Source organism: Haemaphysalis longicornis, unplaced genomic scaffold (genome assembly GCF_048455015.1).
Source record: "Haemaphysalis longicornis isolate Haplotype H1 unplaced genomic scaffold, Haemaphysalis longicornis Haplotype H1 scaffold_4, whole genome shotgun sequence".
NCBI lineage: Eukaryota > Metazoa > Arthropoda > Arachnida > Ixodida > Ixodidae > Haemaphysalis > Haemaphysalis longicornis.
In genome coordinates, this window is record NW_027526361.1 from 59,833,827 (window position 1) to 59,841,971 (window position 8,145).

Sequence of the window (8,145 nt, forward strand, 5' to 3'; positions counted from 1 at the left end):
ACCGGCACTGCACAGCTCCAGTTCACGAGTGCGTGTACAGAAAACAGCAGAACAAGCTGAGATCGCATTTCAGCTTAATAGTCCGTTCGCGCTGACTCGAGATCATCTTCGTAACCACGCGCAAAGAAACCAGTGTTTTACGCCGTGCAATATCTGATCTACATTACAGACATCCACACTACGCTGCCCCCTTCCGTGCGCGCAAGGACGAGAGAAATTTCACGAAAACAATTCATCAGCACACTGTGATTATAACAGTTCAGCAGCAAGCCAAAATGGCAGTGTGAGGAGAGCGCACTCACCCTTCGTTGCAGCACTGGGCGCTACTCCGACGGTGGCTCTACGGCTCTACTCCGATGACTTCCCCAGACGTAACTAGCGGCGATATCGCTCCTCGATACTCGAACGCTCACGTGCGGTCTAAATCGCGCGCTCATGCAAACTCAAAGGATGCCGTCGCTCGGCGCTCCACCGCTTCCGCGAAGTAGTAGAAATATCGCAGCGGCAGGTTCGCTCCCCGAATAGTCACTTTTCGCTTAGTTCCGGAATCGGGCAGCCGCGGCCGCTCCAACGTCCCTGACGCCGAGAGTACGGTACCTGCCGGCGTTGCTATGTGTGACGTTTCGGCGTCGCTCCTCTGAAACCAGCCAATCCTGTGTCGGTATGGTTGCTATGCGCTGGGCTCCCTGCATTTTAGAAATAAGCGACCGGCCTCCCGCAGCGGCTGTAGCCCGGAGTGCAGTGACTGACTCATGTGCCCGGACTGACAGCTCTCTCTCTCTCTCTCTCTCTCTCTCTCTCTCTCTCTCTCTCTCTCTCTCTCTCTCTCTCTCTCTCTCTCTCTCTCTCTCTCTCTCTCTCTCTCTCTCTCTCTCTCTCTCCATATATATATATATATATATATATATATATATATATATATATATATATATATATATATATATATATCTTTCGCTCTCCCTCCCCCCCCTCTCTGTCCCCTTTACACTGTCACTCCCCCTATACTGCCCTTCCCCTGCACTGGGTTGTATGAAGGTGAACTCCCAGCCGAGCTCAAAATATCCCCGGTACATTTCCTTTCCTTTTCCTCTCCCGCAAACCACAACCATCGTCCACCTTTCGTAATTTTCTATGGTGACATCATTATTGTCTATTATTTCCTATGGTGATATAATTATATACTTATTCTCAGCCCCTGCTGCCTCGTGCTCAGTAGCGCGACGCCTCAGCCACCCCGTCAGAACGGTGGTTATTGTTCGACGATCCTCAGAGCGCAGGCGTTACTCACCGTGCATCCTCGTCTCTCCCAGCTTCGTAAAACCTCTCGTCGCCTCCATCGAACCCCTTTTCTCCTTCAAATCCTTCGGCACCTTCTTCCCATGCTCGCCTGTGAAAGAAGGAACACAGCGGGAGCCACTTCTCGGCTGAGCGCCAGAAACTAACAAAAAATCTCCCTCGGGGTTGCTCAAGAGACGCTGAGCATACAGGTGTATATTTTCGAAATGCCGAAAAAAATGCTCGCCTTAGGGAAGGGGTGATTAAGTTGCCCCGTTACAGCTCAAGTGAACCCGTTTGGCATGAACTGCAGCAGCACGCATTCATTCATTCATTCATTCATTCATTCATTCATTCATTCATAAAACACGACGTAAGCACTTCAGAAAACTGTACAGGCAACATATCACACCGCCAGCCCGTCACTCCATTCAGCTGAACATTCCATGGCTTCTCTAAAGCGCACTTTTGGGTTTCTTACCAATACGAAGTTTTTACACCTCATTTCTTATCACGCACATCCCAGCCTGACCCTTTACACTAGCCATCTTCACTGTTTTCAATTGATTTTACTTTCTCTCTTTCTGACCTCCAACATTTACCTTTGCATCTCTCTTATTTAAACCACTTTTTGCGGCTCTTTGCCATAGTTTTCCTTGTGAAATTAAGATCCAACCATCATCATCATCGAGAACCTGTTACTTTACGAGATGAAACCTCGTTTACCAACGGCTACTAAGATCACGCACTGTACCGTAGTAAGCGTGGTGAAATTATATATGCGTAAAGAGCATTTCCGCAAAAGCCCATGATGTTTTAGAGTAGCTGCAGTATAACGCGAGTTGTAGATAGTTTCCACACATGCCTCCTGTTCTGCCCAGGTGGAGCTGCGAGGTAGGGGCACCTAGAGCACTGCACGGGCCCGGGCCGGCCCGAAAGCCTGGGCCCGAAGTCGATTATCGGCGGGTCCGGGCCGGGCCCGGGCTAAGTGCCACGGGCCCGGGCCGGGCTTGGGCTTGAATTCATACGCCCGGCCGTTAATAGTTCCGACGTGAAGTGTAGAAAAGAGCAGGAAAATGAATATTCTATATTCTGAGTTTTTTTTTTTACGCGCTTCTTTATGTTAGTTGTACGCATTGTTTCAAAAAAGTGTTTTGCTAGGTCTGATGGTCACTATACTGTAATTTTAATGACATTAATTGTACTGCATCAACATTTTATATCTTGGTGTATAACATACCAAATGTGCGGTTACAAGGAATGCTCTAGCGGTGAAGGAATTAATTAAGACAACCTGGAGCTGTGCACCCATGTCCATGCACACGTGTTTTAGATGTCGAACCAATCTAAATACGGCTGCCGTGGCTGGGAATCAAACTCGCGTGCTAGAGAAACACTACCGCTTAACAACCACTGCAGGTGAAGTATTTCAACGCACGCACATACTCGTGGATTCAAATGGGGAGCAAGAAATTTCAGCAATACCAACTTGTGGCCGAGACTCGTGAGGTTGCCAAGGGTCTGGTCATCACAGGCGATGGTGTCTCTCGTGTAAGATTACGAGCTATTATTACGCCGATGTGGCGTGAACTGCAGACGGTGTAAGCTAAATTATGTGCACTTTTAAACCCTTATTTTTTGCGTTTCAATTCGTGACGTGCTTGTAGATAAGATGCTCCGTCTGATTGCCCGCTGCGAAGACACTGGACCAAACATAATAAACAAATTTTGTTCAGCGTCTAAGACCGGGCCTGGTCACACACACGCGGGCCCTCCCTAGGCTCGAAAAAATTACACCATCTTCCCGTGGGGAACCCTGATGAGGATGCGAAGCATCGTGGCGGTTCCGTGTGGTTCCATTGTGTTGCCGTTATGTTGAGTGATCTGGTTTTTACTAGCGCCAGAGGGAATTCCGCGTCCGGGTCCACACCGGTGGCAAAGGCACGCAAGTGCTGTTGTGTTACGGTGAGTAGGCGGTGGTTGTCAAGGCGCCGAAACTCGTCCATCATGTTCTTGTCGATGTTGTCTCTGTGGTAGAATCGGTAGTCTCCGTCAGCTTTGGTCAGGTAAAGGTTGTTGACATTGGTGCACCGGCTGAGAGCAATGTACACGCCCTCCTCTTCGCAGCTTTGTCTTCTCGTTCTTCTTCTTCTTCGGCAGTTCCCCTACGGGAAGATGACGACGGTGGTTGAACGCGAACCTATCTCGTGATGGATTCTTTGGTTGGCCAATCCCTAGGGGCATCCTGCAACAATCAGCATCAGAGGCGCTGCGGACGGGGCTGGTTGAGCTGCAAGGCGCGTGGCGCTTCCCGCCACAGCTTTCCCACGGGAAATTCAGCATCCCCCTCTAAAGTTTTCAGTTCGTCGTTTCCGTTGACGTTCAGCTTCGCGTGCCTTCGTTGTATCAGTAGCTTCTTGACGTAGTTTGAATGAGTCAAGGACATAAGGCGCGTTCGTAGCACTTGCTCCTGTCCCGGATTTGTAGCGTAGTGGGAAGAGCACCGCGTACCTCCCATTGCGGCCAGAGAGTCGTGGGATCGAAACCGGGCGCCGCTAACTGTTTCTTTTTTTTATAGTGTAGTATCGCGGAGCTGTGGGTGTAAGGAGGAGAGTTGCGCATGCGCAGTGAGCGTGTGGGCGGCGCCGCCATCAACGACGGAGGACCAGGCGAGCCTAAGAAATGCTCCGCATTTAAAATAAATGTCCGGGCCCGGGCCGGGCCCGGGCTAGGTGTTACGGGCCCGGGTCGGGCTCGGGCTTCACAAAGCGGGCTCGGGCCGGACTCGGGCCTTAAAATCAGGCCCGTGCAATGCTATAATAGAGCCACTAAATAAGCTACGCTTGGCTCTAGGTCATCCACGCTTCGTGCACGGCCTTCACGCTTCAAACATGTTTTCTTGGTTGACAAACGATAACGAGCGCCCCGCTTTCGATGCTCTTCGTGGGATCTAGTCCATCACCAGGGATGCTTTTGTTCGCTCAATCAGCCAGAAAAGATTTTTTTGGGTGCAAGACTAGTCTATAGCTTCGACGAAACAGTATACGTGTATCCCCACTCTCAAGCGCACCCATCCTCGTACGAAACAAAGTTTCAGTTGAGAGCGTGTTCCTCAATCCAACAACTAAGCTTTATGAAAAAGAACTTGCAACTATTGTCGGTAATTATAAAAAAAAATTCCCTCGCACTTCCCCGAGGGGGAGAGTGTGTAAGTGCGAATGCACGGTTGTTGATTGCGCGATTACGGTGGATATCGTGATCTTAATGAGTAGTCGAGATATTACACACACGCACACAACTACAAAGAAAGATATTTCACTCGTTATTGCTGGTACCGTTGCCCGGTACGCCATCATCGTTATCGAGATGCAGGACCAGCGACCGCTCTCGACGACGGCGCGCGCTCGACTAATACCCTCCCGCGCCATGCGGCCGCTACACGAGCGCCCTCACGCGTCGGAATGCGGAGCACCCGCTACGCGAGCGAGAGCTCTCCCGCCCGAAGTGGAGAGGAGGCGCCCAACACCCGCAGTCACTGAGCGGAGAGAGGAGGAGGAGAGTAGCGCCCGCCGTTACGGCGAGGGCTACACGAGCGCCCTCACGCGTCGGAATGCGGAGCGCCCGCTACGCGAGCGAGAGCTCTCCCGCCCGAAGTGGAGAGGAGGCGCCCAACACCCGCAGTCACTGAGCGGAGAGAGGAGGAGCAGAGTAGCGCACGCCCATCTCCCCCCGTTGCTAGGGAAGACGAGGAGCGCGCGCACCCGCAGCTGTTGCTATGCGGACGACGGCGGCGGACGATTCAGGCTCGCTTAAGAAGTGCATTCGCACTTAAAAAAACATCTTGCACCCCCCCCCCCTTTTCCGTCTAACGACGACGATGGTTGAACGCGAAGCTTTCCGTCTAACGACGACGATGGTTGAACGCGAAGCTTTCTCGAGATAGATTCTTCGGTTGGCCAATCCCTAACTGCGAGTATGTGTTGCGTTATACTCGGGAGGTACGCACCATTTTTCTAGAATACCCGCAGCATCTCTCGGGTGCGCACTCCGTATGCCTTACATTTGGGTTTGGGGTGTAGGACGCGAATCGGTACCTGTTGCTTGGGGCCCGCTTCGACCCTGCTGAAATGGAGCAATGGAATAGACGCCTGCTTCATATCGTAGCTCGCTCGCTGGACCCAAGTAGAGCCACACGGCGTTCCGTCGTAGCGGCTGTCGTTGCGGCGTAACCCAGAGGCTTCGAAAGCAAAGCGGTTTATATAGTCGTAAGCGTTAGAAACTCGTGAACCGCTGGTGCTTGTCATACATATCCCCGTTGTTTAGCGCTAAGAAAATTGTAGGTATATTTGAGACAAAATATACGCAATTAACCGGCAGCGCCCGCGTTCGAACGCTAGTTGAATTGGTTTTTACGATACTAAGCGAAAAAAAGTGACCGTGCAACGCCGACACGTGCGGGGGGGAAAAGCAAGCACAAAAAGAACAAAACTCCCACTGGCGTAGTTTCAGGCAGGGGGCGCGCGAGCACTGCGAACGCGGGAAATTTAATTTGCATTGGGTGGTAACAGTGAGCGGATAACGGCCGGCGCTACAGCACATTATGGCGAATCACTGCTCTGCACTTCCGACAGCTTTCACATTGAGTGGAACGGCTTTAAGTTTACTGGAATGCCGAGTTTATTATTGCTGGTGAACGCTGCCTGAACTATTTCTCCAAACAACTTAATTGAGCCATTCTCTTAAGCCTACGGCTAAAAGGCTACTCCGGACTATTCGTTTTTTTTTTTTTTTTTTTCCCCCGTTTACTTCACCCCCGATCATTCGCCATCATCGTCAGAGAAAGTTGGCTTTCATGCAGGGCGTATTGGCGTACAACGGCATCAGTGGTGACAACAAAGCTTCGATTTAAAAGCAAAAGGCCTGGGCGACTGCAATTCGATTGATTGATTGTAGGGTTTAACGCGCCGACGCAACGCAGGCGACGAGGCGCGCCGTAGTGGAGGGCTCCGGATTAATTTTGACCGCCTGGGGATGTTTAACGTGCGCCGAAATCTCGTACACACGGGCGTTTTTGCTTTTCGCCTCCATCAGAAAAGCGGCCGCCGCGGCCGGGAATCGAACCCGCGACCTTGTGCTCAGCAGGCGACTGCAATTCGTGCAATGAGGGTTCCGTCCAGCGGTGAATCGATGCGGCTCTGCTGTGGCTGTGCAGATGTTATCTAAAGCATTTTCATCGATCAGCAGCAGCTGAAAATTCAACACGATGAGGCAGTAGCTCGCGTTTCCTTTTCGTATGGTTCAGTGGCAAGCAACGGCGAGGATGGCTATGAGTATGCGATACGACAAAGCCAACGTGACATACGAAGTCAGTGCCTTGTTTTGCTTTCACGTTGTTTAATTTTCTTGCATCGCCTAGCGCCTGTTCACATTAAAACAGATAGTAAGTTTTATTAAGAAATAACTCATTTCAAGGTAAAATGTCGAATTTTTGTTCTCGATATTCTTGACCAAACCCCTTCACTTCCGCAGCACTCCCGCCAAATGCTTGCTTTGCATCGCGATTCCTATCCTCTTCGCAAAATTATAGAAAACGACAATGTTCCTTCAATTTGAACTCGCTCAATTAATATAGGACCTAGTTTTTACTTTTTCTGCTTGAATTTACGAGTTGTATTAATTTTGTAGGAAATTCACTCGTCAGGCCTAGTGACATTTATCCGTGGTTATTGCATTGCATGGAACATAACTAGTATGCCCATTTTCGTGCGCTTTCACGTCAACACGGCATAATAGATGCGGAGTGCCCTTGGGTAAGTCCGATGCGGCTAACTTATTTTCAGTCAATGAGCAACAACCGACATCGTTCACAGAGCGTGTGGCTCGCTAAAATGTTTTAATGCAGACCCAGTAATACCAAAAATAAATGTGAACAACCGACCCCAAATTGAAGAAACAGTTTTTGAGGCCGAAATTCTATATTTTTGTTCGCACATGCATTCATCGACAGGCCTCGATTGACTGGTTTGACTCTCTCCCCGATTTGAACCGCGATTTGTAAGTATACATATGCGTATGTGATTCTTCCTTCTTTAATAGTTCTTCAGCTAAGCACAAGGCATTCCTGCTAGGTGCTACTGAAGTTATCAAAATATTTCACAATCTGATTATAATGAAATCTGAAGGCGCCAGGACCTCCCGCTGTTCCTTTATGGAGAGTATAACTTGTTCAATTGGAGCTGAATTAGCGGGATTTACTTATCTTGATAGCTTTTGAATGGGTCACAACTCTCTGTCACACACACACACACACACACACACACACACACACACACACACACACGCACACGCACACGCACACACACACACACACACACACACGCACGCACACGCACACGCACGCACGCACGCACGCACGCACACACACACACACGCACGCACGCACGCACGCACATACACACACGCACGCACATACACACACACACGCACACACACACACGCACACGCACACGCACGCACGCGCACGCACGCACACACACACGCACGCACGCGCACACACACACACACACACACACACACACACACACACACGCACGCACACGCACACGCACGCACGCACGCACGCACACACACACACACACACACACGCACGCACGCACATACACACGCGCACGCACATACACACACACACGCACGCACACACACACGCGCACGCACGCACACAGAAGGCTTCTTTAAGCAGCTTTAATGCCATGCGATAAAGCCAAAACAGAAGCACGTGCCGCACAACGAAGCCAAAGGCGTGTTTTGCGGCAAAGTAAGCTCTCATTTTCATTTCGAATGAACGAATTGTGCTGCGAACCGAGTCGAAGA

General features: G+C 50.5%; 1 pseudogene across 1 annotated transcript in view; it reads right to left on the reverse strand.

Annotated features, from left to right (window-relative positions):
- LOC144178781 (uncharacterized) overlaps positions 1-691 on the reverse strand; it is a 31,354-nt pseudogene extending 30,663 nt beyond the window's left edge. The window contains exon 1 of the transcript XR_013324063.1: positions 303-691. The product of XR_013324063.1 is annotated as an uncharacterized LOC144178781 (transcript). The remainder of the gene's footprint in view (positions 1-302) is intronic.
- Positions 692-8,145: the final 7,454 nt, after the last annotated feature.